Raw genomic sequence first — 26,790 nt, 5'->3', positions numbered from 1 at the left:
TAAGTTGTTTATACCCTTATTTTAGTGACTGCATATATCTTCTGGAATCCTTGTAAATATACAAATCAGAGAGATGTTGGGATGCTATGGTCATAAAATGGTTATTATGCTTTCAATTTTCTCTGAATCAGAACCCCACTGATAATACTCTACTGAGGGTAGAAAGCAGAATATAGTGGTCTAAACTCTGAAAAAATATGGTATCTAGCAACCTCCCTGCATTTTATATATTGCAGTATTTTTGCATATTTGATTATTTAAAATTCAGAGACACATGGCAAGTTAGGAAATCCAGGCAGTGCCATATAGACGTCACCAGTTAAGTACTGGGGACAGTGAAGGTATCTGAGAATTTTCTGTATCTAAATTTATACTTTGTGATCTTTTTTCTTCCCCTCATTCAATATCACAGCTAAATTCTTTCCTCATCTTCCCACACTGTCTGGTGACCACCTCTTTCCAGTCTTGCACAGCAGGGGTTAAGAACTGGTGTAGTTCCCAGCTTCTCAAGAAGATGGAGGTCACAACATCACCTTCCCCTCATTGCATGCATAGTGCACTCTGGAATGACATCTGTTTGGTCCCTTTACACCTGTGTAAAGTGTAAAGCTAAAATCAAAATGCTACCTATGGGACTATAAGGTTGTTAGTTTATTTGGGCATCACTTTCTCTGAACTAGCAATCTGACTAATATCCTGAGAGCTCTTTCTCCATTAATTAGGCCAGCCTTGAATTGAGAAAAAGAGGATATTTTTGAATTTTGAAAGCTGAGAGCCCCTTAGCCCGCCCCCCCAAAAAAACCCTAAACCAAAAAAGCCAGAGGTTAGGCTAGCATTCACACAGAACTCATTAAAAGTGTTAATGTAATGGCTAAGATGTATTCAGATAAATTAATTCCTCATGTAATAACAGTGAACTCAATGAAGCGAAACCTATGCTGTGTTTGCCTCGTGTAATCAGTGAGTGCAGAGAGAATGAGTGTCTTGAAAGCTGATGTCTAGAGGATATGTTTTCTTCTCTGTGTTTCTGTCATGAATTGTTTAATGCAAAGTGAGTTTTTGGTATGCTCACTGGAACAAAAGAGGCATGACAATTTTCTGCTTTAAATATTGCACACTGATGGTGCGGCACTGAATAGGAACTTTTTATGCAAGGTGCAGCAGAAAAAGTTGATCCATCTCTTTGGTGTTGTTATCTGAATGGGTGATTATTTCGTTATTTATAAATTACTTCTGGGAGCTGTGTGATCTCCGCTTATGGTCTCAGAACACATGCTGTCAAACACCACATGTAGTTACAGAAAGTGGAGACAGGCTATGGAAGAAATTATTATATGGCAGTCTGTTGTTTACCTCAAATGAATATTGTCTTTTTTTCTTGGTGCTTTGACTTGTAAAACATTATTATAATGTATGACTTTCCAATACAAACCTAAGAAGTGCATTTTTATTATTACCATTACTTTCACATATAGAAATCTTTTAAAAATTGTAAGATTAAAATACAATAAGTTGAATTCAAATGTAATTTTATGTTCTTTCTGATGTAAGCTTTAAGTATTTAACCATTTATCTTACCTGTACTTATGCAGACAGAAAAGATAATTGGGTATTTGTCTCCAGAGAAATTATAAGAATGGATATTATAATTTGATGCCAATTAGAATTTTTTTAAAAATATATATATTATATACCAACACCTCTCACTATTTTTGTATGTTAGATCTTTTTAATATTCTCTCTCTATAAAGCAGAAAGCTTAGTTTTGGCTTTTTGGCTTATGGGGGGTAAATGGAATGCAAATATCACTGCGACAAATGCTGTGAGAGCATATCCTGTGCATCCCAGGACCTGTAGCTTTCCCACAGCTCTTCCTCCCAAGCAGAACCTGTGAGCAGCTGGTTCAAAAAGCATTTCACAGTGGCACCAATCTTTTAGGATTTATATAGAAAATCTTACCAGTGTTAGCAATGATAATAACATTATCATTAGTAATTCCTCGTAGAATGCAGAATGATATTTCAGTTGTGTGCAGGCATTGCTCACTCTCCTCCTTTTGCATCTGCCTGGATTCCAGGATGCTTTCTTTCAGATCTTCCATCCTTTATAAAGAGTCAGGTAGCAAAGCATGGCTTTCAGATGAAGGTGCCTCCATACTGGAAAGAAAATTAATGATATATTGTAGCATTCCTGAGGGAAACAAGAGGGTTTTGCTGTTGTTTTTTGTTTTGCTTTGGGCTTTGTGTGGGATTTTTGGCAGTGTTTTTACTTGGTTTTTGGTTTTTTTGTTTGTTTGTTTGTTTTCATGGGGTTGGGTTGAGGTTTTTTTAGGATTTTTTTTTTTTTATTTTGGGTTGGTGGCTTTTTTGGGGGGTTTTGTTTATTTGGTTTTATTTTTTTTTCTTCTTTGGTACACCCAAAGGAAACATATCACATATCATGTTAGGTTTTGCCAGATAGTTCTGATAGGCAGTACCCTTTAACAGTGAGCCATATGCAGTTGAATTGTGATTAAATTATGCAAAGAAATAGGAAAAGGATGAAAAAGATAAGTAAAATATGGTTCTGGTTCATCCATACCTTGCACTTGGCAAACTGGGCAAAGGCACATGGGACAGGCAGTTTTCATGGTTCTAAGTGCTTGAGCTGGCACAAACACTGGCCAATCCAGTCAGTATATTTACCCTTGGTCATCTGAAGCTGATCTCTCAAAGGAGCAAGGGCAGAGTTGTATTTTATGAAACTGCTTAGGGAAAGCAAATCCAATTACATCTGTTGGTGTCCATCTACTTAGTTGCCTACCCTTTTGTTATCATGCTGATATATATGCTATATTCCCAAAGATCCATCTTGCTGTCATCACTCATTCTAACATGAAAACCTGAAGAGTCTGTGTCCCTGATAACTTTGGCCTTTTCTAAAACTGCTACGACTTTAGTTTGCATCATGACCGATTAAATAAAAATAAAGTTCTTATTGCTGTCTCTTGTATGAGTGTTTTCATGGCATTATTTCTGTCCAGCAAATCTGTCAGAGGGTGATTATCATCTCTAAACATCTTGAGCATCTACAGCAGAGAGTTTGTGCCCAGGAATCCCATACATCCAAGAGGAGAGCCCAAATGAAGCAAGCTGCAAGGACAGACCAAAATTGGACAGCCATAGTCCTTATAAAGGTCTCATTTTTTAGTCAAATAGAAGATCCTTGTATTTTATCTCTTATAGTTCTGCATACCAGACAGTTATTACTAGTCATGCTATGTGCAAAGGATAATGAGTGGGTATAGGTCTTCAGGACACAAGTTCACAGAATATTGGAAAGGCAGGGCAGTAACTGCAGACCTGCTAATTGGCACCTCTGCAAATCTTTGTGCTTTCTGCAGACCAGAAAGAGAGAAAGGTTAGGAGAGCAGACTGCCTCAGAAGCCCCTAGTGCCTTCACCCTCCTGCTGAAGCCACAGGGCAGCCTCACACTTCCACACCTCCTCACCAGCAGGAGGACTGAGCACAGGAATGCATCAGGCTCACAGTAAATGCCAAGGAAGTTCAGTGAGGTGAGACACATCATATCAGGTGAAAACTGCAAATGATTATAGGGTTCATGTGGTGTGGGCAAATCTGCCAGTGCAGTGTTGCTAGGAGGGGAAGGCAGCAGTGAGAATGAAGTGCCTGGGAGAGCTGATTTCCTGAGTTTGTTCATGTCAAAATGCAGCATGGTAAGTCACTTGCCACATGACACAGAAAACTGCAGGTAATGTCCACAGTCTGAAACAGTGACAAAGATTAACAGATAGAGTCATTCTTATAAAAATATGGCATTGTCCTAGTTTAGGGCAAATTTGGGGAAAACCCCCTGAAAGGAGCCCCCAGGAAACCCCCACGGCCCCTCCCCACCCACCTGGTTCAGGGAAAAATTTCCTCTGAGAGGGAAGTGGAAAAGAACCTGTTTATTCAACAACAAAGCACTCCCCAACACCAAAACAATTAACACAAGATGACAACAAGACTCTTTCACCCCTCTGAAGAGCTGAACAAATCCAGAAGGTCTTTCCTGGGAGTGGTCGCCCGGGTCTGGACGCTGGGGATGGCTGCTGCAGATCACCAAATGCAGGCTCCTGGTGTTCCTTGGTGTTTCCCAGATCCCAGTCCAGAGCAGGTTGAATGATATTCAGAAAGAGGAAAGGGAAAAAAAAAAACAACAGTCCAGGGAAAGAATTGGACTGCTTAACCTAACTAGGAAGCAAAGCAAGAAAGCAAGAAAGCAGGCAAAGCAAGCAAGCCAAGCAAGCAAGCAAGCAAAGCAAAGCCAGCCAGCCAGCCCTAGCCTTTTCTAGCTTTCCAGCAGACATGGGGGAAGGTGAACCAGATGATAACACAGCAAAACAAACCTTCACTTTCAGAGTCAGTTCTGAAAGCACAGAACATAATATCAAACGTAAACAGAACACACGATTGGAGATACAAACACCATAACGTCACCCTAGGACAGGCATTCATATTGAACCATGTTAGCATTTTGTAGTAATTACTGAATATTGAGTGACCTAACATCACTGTGCAAAATGGTGCACGTGAATGACTGTGTTTTATGAAGCGCGAATTCTGTTAAGTATTCACTAAGTAAAAACCACTTATACTTCACAAAAACAATTTTAGGCTTCTGTAGCATTATTCAAAAATGTATTATAGAATACTAGGAAAACCCATGTTAAATACTTTGAAGATCACCATTTTAGTGTCAAATTAATGCATCCTCTGAAACTTGAGTTACAGAGTTTATCTAAACAGTTCTTCACCCTGAATATGATAAAAAGAGCTACTTTACAACAATTATTTTTGTGATGTAGAGCCAAAGAACAAATGAGTTTACAGACTAAGTATTGATTGGTTGCAGCACATTAAGTTGAATTAATGGCACATGCTCTTGAAACTAAAGTGATTAATACCAAAATGGGATTACATTGCTAATTCTGTATAAGAAAGAATGACAGCAGTCATTATTTATTTTGTTTTTGGGTAACTGAGAAAAATGGCTTAGGACATTGTAACATAAAGTTAAAAAGTTTAGGATGAAAATTTTTTGCTTACATTCCTCACATTTAAAATAAACTGACAATTTCAACTTCTTGATGTTTGACTACTGGTAAATATACTTTGACAGAATCAATATGAGACTAGTCAAATTTCGTTCTTCATTTAATGAAAGAGTATTTTCCTAAGAAAGACAATATTGGACTTAATAGTTGCATTTAATAGCAAAATTTTCTGGCTATTTTGTTCTTATACCTTAGCAAAAATCAATTTTTATAAGTACTTTTATATTTTGATCAATAAATTAATATCTCAGTTGGAAACCAATGTGCAAACAATTTAACAAGCATATGACGACTGCTGAAGGTCATGACAAGTTTCAGATATAAAAGGAAAGATTATTGCTGCTTACTACATTTTAAAAATGAAATTTATATTTTCTCTCTATATAAATACCAATTTTTCATTATTATATTCAAATTTAAGTTATCTTATAAATTTTTCCCAAAAATATTTTATTATTTAATAAGTTTCTAGCATATTTTTCCAAAATTATTTTAGGATCACAGGAAACCTATGTAAGAGATTCATATTATTTTCAAAATGTGCATGTAATAGAAAAATTTCCACCAAAAAATCTGGGCTTTTTTTTTGTCCTTGTATTGTGTTGAGTCTTCACACATGATAAACCATTTCTTACTGAATTTGGATCTTACATGCTATTTATTACATGCTGTGTCAGAATCAAATACCAATAAAAATACTGTTAAATATTCATTGTTCTGATAGTTGTCAGTTTCAAATTTAAAAAATCCCAACTACACAACATCAAATCTCTCTCATTGTTTAAAATTATGCTGTAATCTTCGTTAGTTTGCATTAATTAAATATAGCATCTCATGCTTGCATTAATTTAAGAAACTTCGTATCAGTGATGGGATTAATCACCAATAAACATGATACAAAAGAAGCCACCCAAGTGATTGCAGGCAGTTGATATCAAAAGATCCTAGGTTTGGATACTGTATGCCTAAGTGTTCTCAATATTCAGTCTATTTTTTCTTTGAATATTTAAAATCTTACATGAAGCTGTATTTAAAAAAATAGTGATAGAAACAAAATATGAACACTAAGACAAAGTAGAGAGACCTTGTCAGTTTTTAAAAAAAAATAAAACTGCTGGAAAGTAGATTTGTTCTGCAGAATTCCAAAGGCCTGTGCCCTTTCAAGAAGAATGAATTTAAAAGCAGTGGAGAAATAAATGTAACATATATCTCTCTTTTAATTGGTCTCTCTGCCAGATAACACAAGTAAAGCAGATGGGAAAATGTTGGCATCTTTTGGGCTTTTATTATGGGGCACTCAGTAGTGTTTGCAGCTGTTTTGAACAAGACTGTGGGGTGTTTGCCCTGTTTTGACACTCAGCTAAACAGTTTGCTGTAGGTTCAAAAAAAAAAAAAAAAAAAAAGAGCAGACAAGAGAAGAATACCAGTATATCAAGAGACCTACTTTACTAATTTTTTTTAAGGAAAACTCACTAGCATTGCATTTTGTTGTGTTATCTGCTTTGTGTCCTTTAAAATGAGAAATTCCTAATTGTGGAAATTAGGATTTCCATCTGCAAATCTATTGCATTTCAAAGAATGGTGTTTCCCAGTCTCTTCATGAAGCATTGTAACAGAAGGGTGAAAAGCGACAGGCTTAATCTGTAGCTCTTTTCAGACCTTCAGTGAGCACCTCTTCAGCATTTTCTGTGTTTGGTAGCAGATAGATCCTTTCTTTCATGAGGAAAATGGAGGCCTTTGAAATACATACATTTAAGATTGAGATTCTTCAGGGGAAGACTGAGTTCTAAGATCAATATGAAGGTACCTCTTTCTCACTAGTTTCTGTCAGAGTTCTCTCTGAAGATCTCAGTGTTGTCAGGGGAAGGTACTCTGTGCTTATGTGTTGTATTGTGTTATGTTAATTTACATGCACTGAAATGATTCTCATTTTTAAGTGTCCACATAGTATCATGAGTTATCCAGCCTTTGAAATCATGAAAGCTATTTTTCAGTTGTTCAAATCTCACAGCTTGAAAAAGAGAACATTTTTTCAAATTTGCATTTATATTGTGCATGTCTTCAAATGAGAGAAAGGATTGTTTATAACTTACTAATGTAGTACTTACAAGGTTAGGAAACACAAGGCTTAAGTATCTAAGATATTGTGGGCCTCGCCTGTCTGCCAATATCCAATTTTATTTCAAAAAGTCTTTTTGCAGAAATACCTGAGCACTTTTTAATTGTTCAGTTAAAAAAAGAGGGAAGTAACGTTAAAACACTGGCACTTTTATACAACAGGTGAAGGGATAGATCCTGGAATATTTAAAATTAAAATGTCCTTGTTGTATATGTCTATGTGTACCTACTTATATACATGCATACATATAATTGTAAATAATGCATAATACTTAATATTCCATTACACCATTTACCACATACCTAGTAAAAGATTAATGACTCTATTTCCCCTTGTTACTAAGTATTATGGTATGAAATTGGGCAGTAGGAAAAATTACTGCAGCATTAACCTCTGTTTATAAAGCATTAATAAAATAGGAAGGCTAATTACACTGATATACTTTGTCCTGTCATAGAGTGTAATATTACAGAGTTTCCCAAGTGTTACAGTTTGGGATTTTCAGAGAAGATTAGTATCCCTATGAAATGAAATTCTTCTACAATGCTATTTCACTATATTGTATAAATGGCTTCATAAATCAGATTGCTAAATTATACTTGGTGTTTCTAAATAAGCCCTCATCACGGCAGGAGTTTAAATATCTTTTAAAATACTATGCAAAAATCTTGCTGGGGAAAGAACAACTGCCTAAATATATTTGTGAAGAAAAGCATCTCTTATAGCTACAAGCAAAACAAGGTGCTTCATCAATTATTTAATGCATAATTTGCATATATAATTTGTAAAATAACCAGAAGAAAGCTTATACTAAAATATGTAAAACAAGGTGTCATCTGATTGAATTATGGATGGTTAAAATGAATTGTTATCCAACTAGGAAGCGAAACTGCCATTAACTAATTTTCATATACAATTATAGAATGCTACTGATTATTCAAAGGGAATGTTTATACTGTAGGCTAAACTGGCATTCAAGTCTGTTATTTTCAAAGTCAAAGGCTTAAAAATAAGCAACTTGCTTTCAGCAATTACAATTCTATATAAACTAAATATTCATGCAAAATATAAATACGTACTTTAACAATTTTATATAATTTCCTTGGCTTAAGTTATATATCTAGCCCTGTTAAAAATATAGATATGGGCAGTAAATAGACTGGCAAAATTAAATCTGTGGAAATTCTAATAACGTATTTAAATTATGAAGGTATTCAGAATTTGTGGGTGGGTGAATTCAGATTTATACAACATAAAAAACATGGAAACAGCTTTAATTAAAGAAAGAAGTATGACACTGCTCTAAGCAGTGAAGGTATGCTGCAGAATACAGACACTCTTACTGTTAAGTCATTTGGAAGAATCAGAGACTTTCCACCTCCTGCAAGATTTCCATTTTCTGCAGAGGCTCATGCTGAACTTATGTACATGTTGAGATCCTGATCTTCTAAATCCTCATTGTGGGAGAATATCTTCATAATTTGATAAAATGTCTTTGACTATTTTCTTTTTTCGGAATATGTTATCTACATTACAAAACACTTTGGAAAATAATTTCACTATGTTGGTGCAGTATCTCACTGTCTGTTGTTAGGCTGTTGCACTGGAATGTGTCCATTCCTACAGCTCTTGGGAGCCCAACTGCGAAGGACCAGTGTCATATACGTTTGGAACAGGGAAGTTTTGTTCGGTGACAGCTAATTTATGAGCTTCAGAGCAGTTTGTGTCCACTACTCCTTCTTCACTTGGAAAAAGGGAAGTAAAAAATTTATACAACACTGTATATTAATCTCCTCAATAATGTTATTTGGGAGCTGGAAATATTTTTGGAATGGGAACGAACAAAACAAGAAGGAATTAAAATGGAAATAAATACATTGACTTTTGGCAGGAAAGGACTAGTTGCTAGGGGTAGGGGATTATTCAGCATATGTTCTGCCACTGAAATCAATAGAACAAATTGTTTGTTCTTAAACAAACAAGCAAGCAAGCAAGCAATAAGGTTACTCAGCTACTTTAAAAAAAAAAAAAAAAAAAAAAAAGCAAAGAAAAATCCTGAAAAATCCCAAAGTATCTGGCTAAGTTTTCTGGTTTACACTGGCATATTTGAAAAAGAAAGAACTTTAGGTGTGGTGCTCTGGCTCATATGTATGCTTCTAACATACAAGCCATCTGAACTCTAGTAAGAGTGACAAGATTAATTTTTCATATATCAAAGTTTTAAGTTTTAATACCCATGATGTTTTAATACACATATTAGTTTTAATACACATGATAGAATCAGGAAATAAGTTTATCTCAAAGTCCACATAGTTTCTGGTAATACAAGCACTTGTTTGATTTCTGTCTTCACTGTCACAGTACTTTCTGCTTCAGACTTCTAACATGAAAGTGGTTCTCCTGCATAAGCAAAAGATGTGTCAAAAACATATGCATATCTTCCCTAGTTTAATGCTTTTGAACCGAACTATGAAGATCAATGCTTCTGCTAGAGGAGCTATAAAGTCAGTGAATTAACAAATTAACAAGAGCAAAACAGTATGGCTTCTCTAAGCCAGCATTTTGTGTGACATATATTATTTTATTCAAGAAGCAACTTTTTATTGACATATCAGCTTTTCTTTCATGTGTTTGAAGTCATACGGTTAACCTGGTTTGTACTGAGAAGTCACATTCCTTTCTCAATTCTACCAGACCTGGTTTTCAGTAGTCTGCAAATGCATCCACAGTCCAGAACATCAGAGGCTAAAATGAAAAGCTCTTATGTTGAGATTAAAAATATAGCACGAAGCAGTGCCATCTGCTTGTATACTACTCTGTTGTATTTGTGGAATATGCTAAAAACTTAGTCCACAATTTAGAGTATGAAAGTTCAAAAGCACTTAATAAATTATTGTAATTTCTGGTGTAGGACTCAAAGAGAAGTGCTAATGTGTAAGATGGGCTTGGTTTGATGGAGAATGAGACATTTTGGAGTGGCAGAGCTTGAATCCCACAGCACTGTTGTTATAAAAAACAAATAATGCCCTCAATTTCAGTCAGGTTTACTAGAATTTTTTTTTTTTTCTGTTTTTGAGTCTTTCAGTTCTTATTCTTATTTTTCAGTCTTTCAGTTCTTACTCAAGAAGCCATTGCTTCTTGTCTTACTGTATGTAGTGCATTTTAGTTTTGTTCAGAGCAGCCCATATGATTCTGTTTCATATTTGAGACCAAAATAATGTTGATAAAACATCAGAATTGTGACTGTCATTGAACAGAGTTTATGCAGCGTTCAGGCTTTTTCTAGCTATCTTAATCTTTCTTTTTCATTCAATTTTTTTCCCTTTCTTTGGAAATTCTGTCATTATTTTCAAACTGTCTGACTGTTGCCATTTAAATCCAGATCTTGTTCCCTCTTTATCTGAATCAGGCACAGGGTTCCCACTCAGGGAGGAAATGGAAGGGTCTGGAAGAAAAAGAGTAGATGACTGTGCAAGGAAAGACTAGCTCTCTGGATATTCACTGATCATGAGAAGTGGAGAATTCTATGGCACATCACACTTCTGTCTTAGGTTTTGTTAAATTTGGCGTGTATTTGAGATGTATCGCTTAAACTTGTTTCTTTCAATCATCTTGAATTACTGTTTTCCAAAGGAATCATATTTGGTCATTTTTTAGTAGATGATGGAAGAGCAAAATGCACATCTTTGACACAAAGGTCACCTTTACAACAAATACGAGTTTTGAAGGTGGTGCTAATACATTGCTATGGAAAAGGTGTATTTTTTAATTTTTTTTTTTTCTTGTGGAGAACTGTGTTTTCTTTGTGGCTCTCTCAAAAGTGAATGAGATGAATGAAGAATTATTTCAATTTAATATCAATAAAACAAGAATAAAGAAATCCAAAGCAGATGCCTGAAAAAGAAAATTTAAGCCCCAATTGCCTCTGTTTGAAAGTTATGTACAAGTGAAAAAAAAAAAACCCGAACATTTCTGAGCAACTTTAAAACAATTGGAAACATCAACTCTGCCTAGAATATTGCCAATAATATTTACCTTTCCTTTGTTCCTGTTTTGCCATCCACTGAAGTCCCTTCCCTAAATACATATTTAGACATTACTACTTCAATCTCTGCAATCAATCTTCAATCAATGCAACCTCACTGATGATCTGAAATATTCCCAATGAGTTAGATATTCAGGATGAATGTCACAGACATTTATCAGCTAAAGGCATGGGAACTCAAAATACAACTTTTGAGGGAACCAATAAAGCATATATATATAGAATCTAAGGAATAAAGCATATATAAGGATAAAGCATATATATAGAATATAAGGAAAGACCGCTCATTTTCTTTGATAGTTTTATTTAGAATTTAATAAAAGTAAAATAAAAACTAGTGTGAGCTAACTGTCAGCACAGGATTGTTTGCTGCAGTCAGAAGTCTAGTGTTTGCATTATTTCCTCACTTACATGTACGAGCTTTCATATGTATACAATTTTCACACACAAACATATTTACAAGGTCCAAACTCTCATCAGTCTCCTTAGGAAACAGTCACTTGGTTTGTTTCAGTGTAAGAGAATACAGTCTTGCTGGTATAAGAGAATACACTCGCTTTTGCCTTCTTTGCTGCTTATTCTTACACATTCTTCAGTAGACTCTTTGACACTTATTTTGTTGGCAGAAGTTGCCTCAAGCCTTGCAATTCTAATCTCTTTTCGAGTTTTTCTGCCTCCTGCTGACACTATATGGGAGAGGTACTCATAAGCTTTCTGAGCAATACATTTAAGCTGGAGGTAACAGTGGGTATAGATAAGGAGAAAGCCTCTCTTGGTGAAAAAATTAATATAGTAAATATTGAGGAATCCATTCAGTACCAGTAGCAGGTGAGCAAGATGCAGCTTGAGCTGCTCTGGTGATGAAGCCCAAAAACTGGGCAAATAAACTTTGCAAATAAAGGGCATGGGGACCTGTGGCCCAGCCAGGGCCACAGACACTCAGAGATATGGCAAGAGCTGCAGACTCTGGTGGAAGAGTCCAGAGCTTGGCCTGTGAGGGTATAAAAGCCCTGGGGCTCCCTTGTTTTGGGGTCTCCCCTTTGAGGCACTGGCTCCAGCTGTTATTCTGTTGATACACCGTGATTAAGTTATTTTAAGGATCCAGGTCTGAGACTCTGCTGTGGGAAGCCAGGGGTTGAACCAGTGAAAAATTGTGGTCTGACTGTGTGAGAGTGGGGTGTGCAGGGAGAGAAGCAGGAACCTGTCTGATCACTGGAGCTACCTGCTGTGAAGGGGCTTCAGTCCCTGCCGTGAAAATCTCTGGTGGTGGGAGTGTGACTGCCAGAGTATGGCTCCTGTATGGTCAGACAAGAAACTTTCCTTAACAGTAAAAATGTAAAAACAGAACAATTATATTTAGTTCAGACAACAATTGTGTGTAATTCAGATAACAAAACCTTTTGGATGAAAATTAGAGCAAAAGAGATGTCAAAGGGATGTGACACAATTTGCTCTAACAGCAAGCTTATTAACACTTCATGCTTAAAATGCTGTTCTCTACCAACTAATAAAAAGAGCCCATCTGCTGCACACCAGGTAATTAAAGCTCATCAGGAAAAGTTCTTGGCAAAAGGAGAAGAGACAAATCTGCCCCATTATCTGGAATTGGATTATAGTTTTGGAATTCTCCAATACTGTAACAGCTATTTTATATTCTATATTAACATATTATACACACTAAACACAAGTATAGCAATCCTATTGGTCTACTTGCATTCTTATGGCTTAGAGCATTTCTAAGATGACTATTCTGTCTAACAGTAAATATTTTAGTCCTCTTTCTCTTGACACTGTTTTATAACAACAGCATTATCATAGATATATAGGAGAAGCGTAGTGATTTTCCTTCATAAAAAGTAGGAAGAACATCTCAATGACTGACATTGTTTTTGTTAAAGCCTTATACTTTTAAAATAACTTACAACTCGTTTCTCACGAGTTATGTAAATATATTTACGTAACATTACAATAATGATTTTGACAAAAATTCAAGCTTAGTCCTAATTTTCCATTTGTTGGGAATGTTTTCTCCATGTCTGTCAGTAGTCCTAGCGCATGATATGGGTAATCTGTGTTTCAGGGAACAATAGAGTTACAATATTTTCTTTTATATTTCATTTCTTGTATAGACAAAATGAAAGTTTTGGTGAGGAAGTTGTGTATTATTATACAATTGAAACTGTTTGTTATACAGTCACACATTATCTTGCTCTCCCTTATCAGATAATTTTTTTGTATTTCTTTTGTCTGTACAATAGAGGATGAATGCACTTTAATTGACAGAGGCTCAGCTAGAATTTTTGGATGCCTCCTGAGCCCCTGATGTGTTCTCCCACCCTTTGCAAACAACACTGTGGGTAACAAATTCCCCTGGATTAGGGGAGTAGCAGGATTAGCTTTAATACTGGCGGGATGTCATCAAGTAATATACAGAGTACTCAAAGGTAATTATAGTTGTTAATATTTAAAAGCTGTAAAAGTGGTCATATGAATAGGTTTAGCACATGGACTATATGATTGGCTCTTCATGGACACAGAAAAAACAAAAAGAGACCAAATATCTTTTACAGGACAGTTAAAGGTCAAATTCTCTTCTGTTTTAAAGGTTCAATCTGCATAATAACAAAGAGCAGAGTCACTTCTAAGAAGTATCTGGAAAAAAAGTATTTTTTAACATTACAAAAATTATTTTCCTCTGACATCATTCCAAAATGATGGATGATTAAATTGGTTGTTCTAAGGCTTTAACTTTGAAAAAAAAAAACTAAACTAAAGTTCAGTCTAAAATATAAATACAGGGACTTAGGCTGGAGAGCATTGAGTAGCCCTATCTGTCACATTGTAATCAGCTATATCTTGAATTAAATTTTCCAAATAAATTCAAATGAAACAAATATTGTTCATAGATATATCTTAGAAATTAATTATTAATGTGTTTTAACTTCTAGCCTTTTAAAAATAAAAAAAAAAGACTATGTAAAATTCCATTTCACAGTATTTTAAATGGAAAAAAATCATTATAAAAGCTTAACTATAATGGCTTGAATGGTTGTAGAGCTATCTAGAATTCCCCACAGACATAGGGCTGCACACCATTACCTGTAACTATTTAGTTGAAGAACAGCAACAACCTTGAATCCTAAAGAAAGGGCTTTTGGGACCTCATGAAACAATATACGTGCAATATCAGTACAAAATATGTGTCCCTTGTTTCTCACAGTTATACCCTTGTTGTCACAAAGCAGAGAAGAGCAGGTTCAGTTCTTCAATACAATGGCAATTGCATCAAAGATTCACAGCATGTTTACAACAGAGAAAAAAAACTCACAACACCCCCACCCCCCCAAAAAAAAACCCAAACCAAAGCAAAACAAAATCTCCCACCTGATACCTGTGTAGAAATTATAGTTTAAAGAAAATAATCTGGCAGCAATAAGTCTTTTCTTAAATGCATGTTTGCATTCTTCACAATATTGAGCACTTTGGAGAAAGTTGGCATAATAGAAGAAAATTATTAATTGAGAAGTTAAGACTAAAAATCGATGTTGTAGTTCACATGCCTAATTTTTGACAGTATTTTGTAGGATCTCTGTTAGCCCGTGTCTTAGAAAAAGGTTGGCAAAATTGATGTTATATGTACAGCACCAGTTTCTACACCAAATTTATGTTCAACAGGGGAGACGAAAGGAAATGCTATTTTGGGAGAGTCATGTCACATTTACTCCTTATATATTTAACACAAGGATCCAATGATCCTTGTGTTAAATATATAAGGAGTAAAAATAGTCATGAACAAGTAAAAAACCCTGATATTAGAGCCCTTTCACAGAATTTAAAAGAGCAAAATATCCTATTAGTGTTATTAGTCCTATTAGCAAATATCTCCTATTAGCGTTTTTTAAGTAAAAAAGATTTGTTTGCATAATGATAACTTAAACTTGTGGGTCATAAGAATTGCTAAGGCCTCTGTGATGCTTTTTTTTGGGTTGCAGAGTGCAAATGAACATAGTGATGTACAGTTTGACCATTACTTTTGATCAATTTTCCAATTTTGATAGTACTGTCTCTTGGAACATAGTATGTTATAGAGTAATCATTTTAGGTCTTCTTACATAATTTGTTCAAATTGCCATAAAGATATTTATTTAACAACATATTAGAGCTGAACAAAAGATTTTGGTGCCCCTCCTCCTGAGACAAGCAGCAGGTTAGAGCCGTTCACTTCTAATTTTCTGACCAAGTGGTAAGGAATTTGGGAGTTTGGTTGTTTTTTCTTTTTTTAATAATTTCAGAATTTTTAGGAGCCTAATAGCTAGAAAGGTAATTACAGGTATCTGATCAAGTCAGAGGAAGGAACTGAGTAATTTTTCCCTGCCCTAAATAAGGAGTCTCCCTTTACAAGAACTGAAAAATACTGCCTTCTATGACATAACATGAATGTCAAACACCTTTGTTTACTTTTTCTGTATCAAATGTTCACCTTAAAAATTTTTGTTTGGTTCATAGAAAATTGAGAAAACAGAGCAGATCAGTTAAGTTAAGTTAAGTTAAGTTGCTATGCCAATGTGTAGTGGTTCACCTTTGAAGTACAACATGAGTAATTTCTGTAATAATAATTTCTGTGTCACAAAAAATACTTGTTATGTTTTTTGGGGTTTATTTTCATATTTCTTTCTCCCAGAAGTGGAAACTGTGGGATGTAAGTGCAGAACTCCTGATTCTTTGTAGGGGTTGAGGTAAGGATCATCCTTGCTTGAATGGCATTCCTGAAAACTTAATGATTGTTCAAGAATCAGCCTTAAATAAAATTTTCAAAATGTTATTAGCTAATATTAAGATGGGTTGCACCATCACTGAATTACTGTAAAGAAACTTTTCAGAATGTCAGGAAGCAGTTTAGCATTTTGAATAACTGGGAGGTGCTTCATGTTTGAATTGCAATGAAGCAGTGCCTGAATTTGATTCCAGAACTGGACTTCCAAAGGCTGTTTTAGGATTTATGTCTGTATCATCTCTTTATGTTTGTCCTTCAGGTTAGCTGGAATGCCAGTTCTGATTCAGAAGTATGGGGTTGAATTGTGAATGTAGCACTGTGCTAACAAAACCTTAATGCTTTTGGGTCATACACACATCCAACTGACCTGATGCACTTGCATCATGGTAAATACCTCATCAAAAGTTTTTGCAGACATGATTTATCCCATAATAAGACAAATTATAAGCATTTTAGAGCAAACTCTGGAAAATAAAATTTAGGGAAATTCTTTTTTTTTTTCTTTGAGAAAATCTTACACAAATTTGTTAAGATTAAAAGATATCTGGTATAATCCAAATCCAGATGTTCATGACACAAAGAGTTAATTACTGTACTTGTAATTCATCCATTTTAATATTTTAAATCAATTGCATATTTTACCATGTACATTTATCAAAGCAAAACCTAAATATAAACTTAGGAAAATCAAAGTTCAAATTTTCTTTATGGTATATGACTTAAAATTTCTTTTGATGAAATTCTCCTTTATCTTCTTAAAAGGCTCACACAAGGAGCATGACAATATAAATATATAGATGTACAATGGTTATGCCATGCATTTTTTGGAACAACCCTGTTGCCTTGTTCTGTTTGCTGCAATCCAGTAACAAACATTGGTGGGAAACTCAAGCTAACTCTTTGTGCCAACCAAAGATGACTCATTATAAAACCCCTGTAGTCAAATCCGGTGTGATTTCCTGGTCATAGCACTGCGGGTCAGGGTGAAGACTGAGCTCTGTAACAAACAACTACAAATACTATAAGCCTTTTTCAATGCCTGAGAAATAGAAACTGATTTTAAGTCATCCATAAGTGGTAAATTTTTTCACAAAGATAACTGAAAATTAACTTTTTTTTTCTACACTCTCTGAACACACATAAAATGAAATGGATCCAGAGGGTAATTACAAGCTGCTTTGTATTTCTTCCTGGCTGTAAACTTCTAGAGGTACTCTAATACAGTTTCAAGAATTTGACATATTTAATTTTATCACATGGATTGCTTCAAATAAAATAGTTTGAAGGAGATTTAGCTTTTCCTGTTAAGGTTTGAATTTATTTACATTTTTGGCAGCTTATAAATATTTTTTCCTTTGTCTAATCTCAAGCAAAGCTTCAAAGAAAATTGATGTAAAATCATTATTATGATCTGTGGGGTGTTGTTTTGCATTTGGGGTTTTATTAGAGATTGTTTTGTTGGTTTTTTGTGTAGTATTTTTGCCTTCTTTTTGGTTGGTTGCTTAGTTGGTTGGTTTGGGTTGTTTTTTTGGTTGGTTTGTCTTTGGTGATTTTTTTCCTGTAGGATTTAATATTTTTTCATGGAACAGTATTTGCTGGGTTTTGTTTGTCTGTACATTTTCTTTTACATGTTCCTGTTATCAGGCTCAGACAAGAATTTATTTTGCATCTCCATCCCCTGTTCTGTGCATGTATGACTTTGGGAACTGGGTTCATATTTAATTTTAGAGTGTTTTTGGTAGACGTGGAATAATTCGTTATTATACATATAATAGCATCTCTTTTCCACAGCAGTTTCTCCTATTCTCATACTCTTTTTCTTTTCTAACACCATGTAAAGTGGACAAGAGAAAGCTTCCTTTTTAAGATTAAGTACTAACTTGAATGGCAGTTATTCATCTTATTACAGCCATCTAAAATACTCATTCAGGAATTGCTCTTAACTGTGTGAGATTCATGAACTTCTCTTTCTGTATTTTAGATGCTTGCTGTCCATTTGACTTTCAGATATTTTTGTACTTGGAAGTCATCCAGTAGATTTATTCTTAAATGCCTTTTCTAAGATGCACTCAAAAGTCATTGACTTTTTCTTTCTCTTATTCTCTCTTTCTTCTGTTTTTTGGTGGGTTTTTGTTTTGTTTTGTTTTGTTTTGTTTTGTTTTGTTTTTTTCCTGTGATAGTAATCTACTATATTGGAAGCAGCAGCCACACTTTTGTGATGGTCACTCTGAGGTTGAATCCTGGTCTACCTGTCCCCGAACTACTTGGCTATGGTTAAATAGGATATTATCTTGTTTCATGCTGACTGATCTCACTGTGTTAGTTTCTTAATAAAGACATATATGAAGACATGTTTCGTCTCTTTCTGTGATCTCTTTTGTCCCTGAGTTCTGTTCAAGCCAATATGGATCATTCAGTTTAATGTTGTCATAGTCCCGTGCTGGTGGCCAGTCACAAGTGTTGTCCCCAGAGTTTAGTATCAAGGCCAGCCCTGTTTAATATCTTCATTGATGATCTGGATGAGGGGATCAAGTGCTTTGCAGACAAAACCATAATGGTGTGGAGTGTTGACTGAGGGGTCTGAACAGTCTGGACCAAAAGTCTGAGGTTCAACAAAGCCAAGTACCAGTCCTGAACTTGTGTCACAACAACCCCTGCAGTGCTACAGACTGGAGACAGAGTGGCTAGCAAAGCTGCCTGGCAGAAAAGGATCTGGGGCTGCAAGTCTCCAGCCAGCTGAACATGAGCTAGTGTGTACCCAGGTGGCACATAAGGCAAATGACATTCTGGCTTGTATCAGAAATTGCAGAGTGTGTCCAGAGAACTGAAACAAGGCTGATGATATGTCCAGAGAATGAGTCCTATGAGGAGCACCTGAGGGAGCTGAGGGTGTTAAACCTGGAGAAAAGGAGGCTCAGGAGAGACCATATCACTCTCTACAACTGCCTGAAAGGAGGGTGGAGCCAGGTGGGCATCAGTCTCTTCTCCTAGGCAACCAGTGCCAGGACAAGAGGCCTCAAGCTGTGCCTGGGGTTCAAGTTGAACGTCAGGAATAATTTATACACTGAAAGAGAATTTAGACACTGGAAAGTTTTCCCAGGGAGGTAGTGGAGTCACCATCCCTGGAAGTATTCAAAAAATGACTGGGTATGGCATTTAGTGCTATGGTTGAGTTGACAAGGTGTAATTCAGACAAAGCTTCAGCTAAATGATCCTGGAGATCTTTTTCCAAACTTGATGATTCTATGATTCAATAAAATGAATCTGTAGTAACATCCAGGTGAACTTTTTAGTATTTTTGCCTACTCCATTTTTGCTTTCTTGTTTGCACAAAGATATTTATGTAGAGTTGCTTTCTTAGGTGTTTTTTTTTTTGTTTGTTTTTGCTTCTTTGTTTTGAAGAAGCCTTTGAAGAACCTTGGGAAACCATAGCTTTTAAAACACTGAGAAAAATCAAAGTATGAGAAATTTAAGGAAGAATTCTCTTCAGTATCTGTGAGAAAAGTACAAGAAAAAAAGTCTGCTGCCTAAAAAGTTACCATTTAAAACAGCATATTATGAGTTTCAAAGAATGATAATTGTACATGCTAATGGAATCTTCTATTATTTTCAATGCCCTCTATTTCCTTAGTGAATGAAGAGTAATTGAACACAGTTATCAAAAGTCATGAAGGAACAATTTATAATTCTTTATCTTAATTTATTAAAAGCTTATATAGCTGCAAAGTATCATTTGTCCAACTATGTTAAAGAAAATTACTTCTCTTCTTTTCCTCACTGAGGTTATTTAGAAGTTTCTCTAATAGTCTTTAACAAGAATGTTAAATTTCATTGGTTTTATCTGCAGAATAGCAAATAAAAGAGACAGTGGGTTGTAATAGGGTTTTTTTTTCCTCATCTATGTAATGTAGCTTCTTTTATTCCTGTCAAATTTTATGCCTTTAGATATTTCTACAAGTTAGAAAAATGCAAGAATAGGTATACTGTAGTAAAGGTCACTTGTATCTGACAGAAACATTTTAAACATAGAGAGGTCTGAAGAGAAAGTTCTATTCTTTAGCTCTCTCTTCAAACATAACATGTAATTTTCATTTATATGTGTTATTTATAATGATATATAAATATTGTAGCATGCATACTGTATACTTTATACAAAATGTATGGTATAAAATTATAAAATATTTTTATGGGTTTGAATCAAGCTATAGTCAAACATAGGATGATTCCTAGTTTTTGTTCTTGGCAATTTTAATATTCTAGTCCATAATATAGTACTTAAGACTTTAGGACTCAGTGTCATTGAAAAACTATGCTGGTATCTAGTACAGTCAAACTATTTTACTGAAAAGCAAATTGTGCAAAGATTTTTGTACTTTGATAGGTTATCTCTTAACTGTTATCAGTCATTAAAAATGCTGAGTTTATTTTATTTGAAAAATGGCTTTTCTCCATCTGGAACCATGAAAAGTTTTGATCTATGTAAAGCTTGTGTGTGTAGTATTGAGAGATGATTATTCATTGGGGAAAATCACTTTATCTTATCATATCATGAAATGACAGTTTGTGTAGGGATTTCTTCAGCAGCCAGTGAATAGGGTCAATAATTTAACATTGCCTGAAAATACAGAGATCTCTAGAATTTTTCAACCTCCTGCATTTTCATTCTAATTTTTGATCCGGTGGCTTTAGTCCATAATATTTCTCCTTTGCCTTTGAGTACCACATGTTATTACAGAAAAATATGTAACGGTCCTGTAATTTCAAAATTACATTGAATCATTGTGCTCAGTGGGAGGTTTAGTGCATTTCTGTGGAGCAGAACTGTTTCTGTTGTATATTTGCAATTAATGAAGAGAAACCAAAATAAAATGAGACCAGTGTGGGTAATAAAAGCTCTCCTACCTGTGTACTAACTCACTAAGATTGCTGTTCTGAAAGATATGTTCTGGAGGTGCTGAATTAACAAGGAGACAATTCTGAAACTGTGGATCATTGTGTAACTTTGAGGGAAGGTCACAGTGTCTTCCTTTTACATGGTCATAGCTACTTACCACTAAAGATAGTGATATGAACCTGTGAGAAATAGCAATACTTTTTAATCCAAAACACTAAGGTCAAAACAGACCAAAAGTATTCTGAGATGATGTTTAAAGCTCTCTTTCATTTTTAAAAGAATTGGGATTGTCTCTCATCAAATGCTGGCTTTGGTTGTTGGTTTAAAGCTGAGAGTCACAGGCAAAGTTTCACAACCTTCTACTTTTTTAACAGTATTTCACATACTGACAGCATTTACTTGTTCCTTAGAAAGATGACAACTAACATGGGACAGAGTGGCTTTGTTTCTTTCTTTTCTTTAGCCTAGGTGATTGACATAGAACAAGATAAGAAGATCAGATTTTTTTTCTGCTCTGAAAAAAACATGGAATGAGTGATATCATTCTGTCAAATAGTAATAAAAATAATTATTTCTTCTCTGAAATAGGAGTTAGTTTAAAGTTCTTAACAATGCAAATTTTTTTTCATTTCAGGTTGATTATTCTGGTTATATAAATTTTATTAATATAATTGAAGTAACACTCTAGATATTAATCCTAATTCAAGTCACATTCAAGAAAAAGTTAAATTGCACTTTTTACATGTATTACCTATTCCAAGAAATAAAACATACATGCACAGAGGCTTTATTTTAGCTTAGTTTATTTGTAGTATAGGGTGGAGGAAAATATATGAAAAAGTCATACAAAGTCAGCTGATTTAGAATGAAACTGGATATATTCCATGTATTATTACCATACTTGGTATTTTAATTCAACAACTCTTTATTCAGATATGTATTTAACCATTATGAGTAAAAAAAAATATAGCAGAAAAAATCAGAAAGAAGAAAAGCAAATGTAGCTTAAAATATCAATTAAAAGATAGATAATCCATCAGCACAGTCTCCTTAGATCACACTTGCCATTTTTTCTTGGTTAAGTAGATGAAAACCCATTCTAAATCCTGTTTTTCTAAGAGATGCGTACAATGGTCTTGTAGTGTACTAATGTCATAGTCTACTACAGAGCATTGAATGGATTTTTGATACACATAACTTCACTCAGTGGATTTTAGAAACTTTTGATCATTTCCAAAACTACTCGTTGTGGCAGGCAGATTCTTTTCTCTTTCAGGATTTTTTAATAGAGGAGCACAGAGGAAAGAAAAAGAAAACAATTTCTTTTTCTGCTCCTTATTTTTCCCATGTGGAATGTGTTTGGAGAATTGTTTACCTGGGGTGATTGCTTGATTGGATTCTGGTGAGGATTGTTTGAGCCTGATGGCCAATCCAATCCACCTGTGTCTGGACTCTCACAAACAGGGTCACGAGTTGTGAGGGAGTCAGATTTGGTAGTTAGAGAAAGTAGGTAGGTAGTTTTAGTAGCTCCTTTAAATAGTGTATTAATGTATTATAGTATAGTTATAATAAAGAAATCATTCAGCCTTCTGAACTGGAGTCAGAAATCAGCATTTCTTCCCACGGGGTTCACCTGCATTTACAATAACTTATCCTTACAGAAAAAGCTCAGAATTATCTAAAGGCTGAAATCTAAATTCATCCAGCTAGCATTGAAACCAGAGGCAAATTGGTCACTGTACAGGGTAATAAGTTTGATCTGAATATCCTTGCTTGAATTTTTCTGCTACCAAAAATCATGCCCACAGAGTCAGACTGTTTTGAGGATTTGAATTCCTATTTCAAGAATATTCTTCATACTTCAGCTGAAATCAGCACAACAGGTATGACTTATTGAACAATTTGGTTACTTTTTCTCATATCGATCATCAACAAGGTAACAGATACAGACTGCTCTCTCTAATGTGAATCTGTTATTTGAGAGAAAAAAACACTTTTCAACTTATCTACTGATTTATGTGGTAGAAAAAAAAATTGTTCATTGACTTTCTAAATGTTGAAGATGATGGGTAGAATTTAGTTCCTTGTACTAAGCTCCTGGGTTTGTAAATTAGTATTCTATCTATATTTTTCTTTTGCAGCACATTTATTATAGGAATCAGGATTGAAAAATAGAAATGAATTGAAACAAGGCATATTAAAAATGTTAAGTTGCTATTTGGGTTTTATAACAATTCTTCTGTGAGGTTTTGAGAACATCATTAATAATACCTTGCAATTTTAGATTGGAAGCTTGAAGCCTTAATTATTAATAGAGATAGCAAATTCTTCATATATGCTAAAAGCATTGATGAAATTAGTTGATGATTCTTCTTGTGTCCAGATTATCATGCCACTCCTTAAGGCAGGACAAATGAGTTTTATTCTTTTCCCTCTTCTCTCTGACATACACCATACATAAAAGCTACCAGAAAAGTCATAGATTGACCTCGGCTGCAACCAAGGCCCACATAGCCACTCAGTCACATCCCCCTCAGGGGAGTGGGGGAAATAATTGAATGAGTAAATGAGTTTAGATAAAGACACTAAAAGTGCATGCAAGCAGAGCAAAACAAAGAATTAATTCACCGCTTCCCATGGGCAGGTAGGTATTCAGCCACCTCCAGGGAATCAGGGCTCCATCATGCAGAACGGTGACTTTGGAAAACAAAAGACATCACTCTAAATGTCCTGCCTTCCTTCTTCCCTAAGTTTTATATGCTGAGCATGACACCATATGGTGTGGAATACCCCTTTGGGTCAGTTTTGGGCCAACTGACCTTTGGATCAGTTGAGGCCAGCTGTCCTGGCTGTGTCCCCTTCTGACTTGTGTATCCCCAGCTCACTGATGTAGTGGTGTAGGGGAAAAAATCCCTTTGTTCTGTGGAAGCACTGCTCAGAAATAACAAAACACCCTTATTCTTACCATGGTTTCCAGCACAAATCCTAACTATAGCCCTTTACAGCTGCTATGAAGAAAAATAACTCTATCCCAGACAAAACAAAAGTAAAAGAAAAAGTCTGGTGAGAGTATTTCAATATATATACAATGTCTGGAGGAGCAGCAGCAAAAAAATCAGATTTATGGATTACAAAAGTGGATTATACAATATACAAATTGAATATTGTTGAATATTAAAGTATGCAAACATATAAAAGACTATTAGTCATTTATACTTTGTGGCTCTGGATAATTTAGTTTTTAGACATGAAATATTTTTTTTATTGTTGACCAAATAGGAAGGGAAAGTCATAAAAAACACTTACGTCAGAGTTTTCCAAACATCTATCTTCAATATTTTATCTCTTTTACTATTTTACCAAAAGTTCAATTTATTTTGCTTGTAAAAGGGATAGATATATTTTTTCATGCTCATTCTAGATTTATGGAACTTCAAAAAAATCTGGATGTTTTTTGGATTTCAGAATATTTTTATTTCTACTGGACATTTACATTAGTATATAGCTTTATTTTGTTCTATTGCATTTTATACTTGTAAAATACTTAATATTTGAGGCGCTTTCCTTGCATCATGTCAAAAGTACAGGTTTTGGATCAAAAATTTGTGGAAATAATACATGCTCTTTTCAAAAATATATTTTTTCTTTTATTTCATGGGCTTAAAGAATATTTTTACTTGATCTATCTTTACCGTTTTTTGGGGTTTTTTTTCTGATCATTAAAATTACCACTTCCACAGTGAAATACTGTTAAATTATGATAGGATATGTAAGGTATATTTGGAAATAAAAGACTTGAGTGTAGCTTATGAAAAAAAACCAATGGTCTTTGTTTAAATAAAACAACATACTCACTTTTTGGTAACCCATGGCAGCACAATGAGAGTGGCAGAACTTTTCTTAAAAGTTGTGGGAAACACTTTTGTAAGCAGATCAGAACTGAATCACTGCTATCACCCATAGATTTTGACTTCTTTTTAAATTATTCTCATAAGTTGCTCATCAAATACATTCAATAGGCTCAGAGACAAGTAAACTGAAAACAGCCTCAGGCTTTTTAGTGGTGGGGACTAGAAACTAATTTTTGAGCATGAATTATACAGTTGGTGCCTGGAACAGCCTGAAGACAAAAAAGCCATGTCATATTCATGCTCTGCATAGGATGTTTGCTTGTTAGGATTTAAATGATACTTTAATGCTACACCCTGAATATGGAAGTCCTGTACATCATGATATATTTCTTCTTTGCCCAGCTGGGGGGAGGAAACGAGTCAGAAAACAGCTGTATATAGTTTTCAAAAAACCCAATGAATAGACTTCTTTTTCCCTTACTGTTCCTATTTCCTGCTTTTATGGATGTGTATATTTAAGTGCCCATGGGCTAAAGAGCCTGAGTCCGTGCAGTTGTGGAAGTTCACAAATGGTACAATAAAAGGTGTTGCCATAAGAAAATGGTATTGTGTCAGGGTTCAGTGTGGATGCAGCCAACCAGCTGGACCACTTTTTGTTTCGTCTTTGGTGTTTTGGATAAATAATATCAACAGTTCTTTATTTTAGAAAATATGAAATGAAAATTAGTAACATTTTTTAATATGTTCTTAAAGTATTTAAGATTTTTTAAAGGTATTCAAATATGTGTATGCAGCTGTATTTTTGCATTCAATATAGTCTGAAATACTCCAAATCCAGACTTTAAGATTTCAGTTCTGATGTCTAGATTTGGAAAACACAGTAATTTTACATGTGACTTAATAAATAATACATCAATGTTTGCCTAGCTGTCAGCTTAAGCCACTGTGATAAGAATGGTTAATTATTATGAGAATGGCTAAATACTATTTTTTAACCTCTTCACACACTTGGTTTGATAATAAATTATAGAATTATTCACACACTTGGTTTGATAATAAATTATAGAATTATAGAATCACATAACGTTTAGGTCGGGAAAGGCCTCAAAAACTATCTGGTTCCAACGCCCCTGCCATGGGAATAGAACCTTGCGCTAGATCAGGTTGCTCAATACCCCATCCAACCTGTCCTTGAATGCTTTGATGTGTCCTTCTGACTTATATTTGTTATGTTATGAGATAAAAAACTGAAGAGGAAGGAAAATCTTAAGCCATTATTAATTGCTGGTAGGAGGAGGGAATTTTCCCTTTAAGTACTAAAGATAATGAGAACATGGATAAATTTGTAGAGAAGCCAAAAGCCTCAGTGTCTGTTGCTGTTTTGTTTGTTTGTTTTTTTTTTTTCCCTGTTCAAACAATGAAATGTGGTTCTGCCTTAATCCTAGCTTATTTTAGATATGGATTTGTTCAGTTAGGAATATTATTATCCTAAAGCTTTTTACAGAGAAGAAGAAATAGTTACTTCTAAATTGTATGCACATAGTTGGTGGAACTTCCTCAATAGGTCTCTTATTTACATGCCTAGAAATCAAACAGAGGTTTATGCAAGTTCAAATGGTCCTGTGTACAAAACAGATGCAGAGTTCTAAGCAAGTACCATTCAATTTCTGGGCCCTCATCCTTTCTACATGAACTGTTCTTATACACGGAGCCCCTGCGGTGCCCCCACCGCGGCCGTGGCTCTGCCACGCCCCGTGGTGGGCGGCTGGATCCGGCTGGAACCGGCTGGGTATGGCTGGGGCAGCTCTGATCTCTCACGGAGCCACTGCTGCTGCCGAAGCCTAGCCATGGCTTCAGTCCATGTAATGTTGAGGAATACATCTAGTTCAGGTAGCTGGGCTGCAGACTGAGCTCTGGGTAGGAGCCTGAGACAGAAGGCTGTGAACTGCCCACCTCTGGGATAACAAAAGGGCATGAAGATAGGTAGTGCCAGCCGGGTGAATAGATACTGA

At 35.1% G+C, this 26,790-nt stretch overlaps 1 protein-coding gene and 1 long non-coding RNA gene across 3 annotated transcripts in view; both read left to right on the top strand.

Moving 5' to 3' along the window:
* Positions 1-26,790, top strand: part of CSMD1 (CUB and Sushi multiple domains 1) — a 1,058,834-nt gene that overhangs the window by 680,352 nt on the left and 351,692 nt on the right. The gene's annotated exons all lie outside the window — the stretch shown is intronic.
* On the top strand, positions 6-26,010 carry LOC140683510 (uncharacterized). Its single transcript, XR_012054679.1, has 2 exons — positions 6-3,814; positions 4,489-26,010. It is a non-coding gene; the product is annotated as an uncharacterized lncRNA (long non-coding RNA).

The sequence above is a fragment of the Taeniopygia guttata genome, chromosome 3 (assembly GCF_048771995.1).
Source record: "Taeniopygia guttata chromosome 3, bTaeGut7.mat, whole genome shotgun sequence".
Classification (NCBI taxonomy): domain Eukaryota; kingdom Metazoa; phylum Chordata; class Aves; order Passeriformes; family Estrildidae; genus Taeniopygia; species Taeniopygia guttata.
The sequence above is the reverse complement of the archived record's forward strand: the minus strand, read 5'-3'. Positions and strand labels throughout refer to the sequence as shown.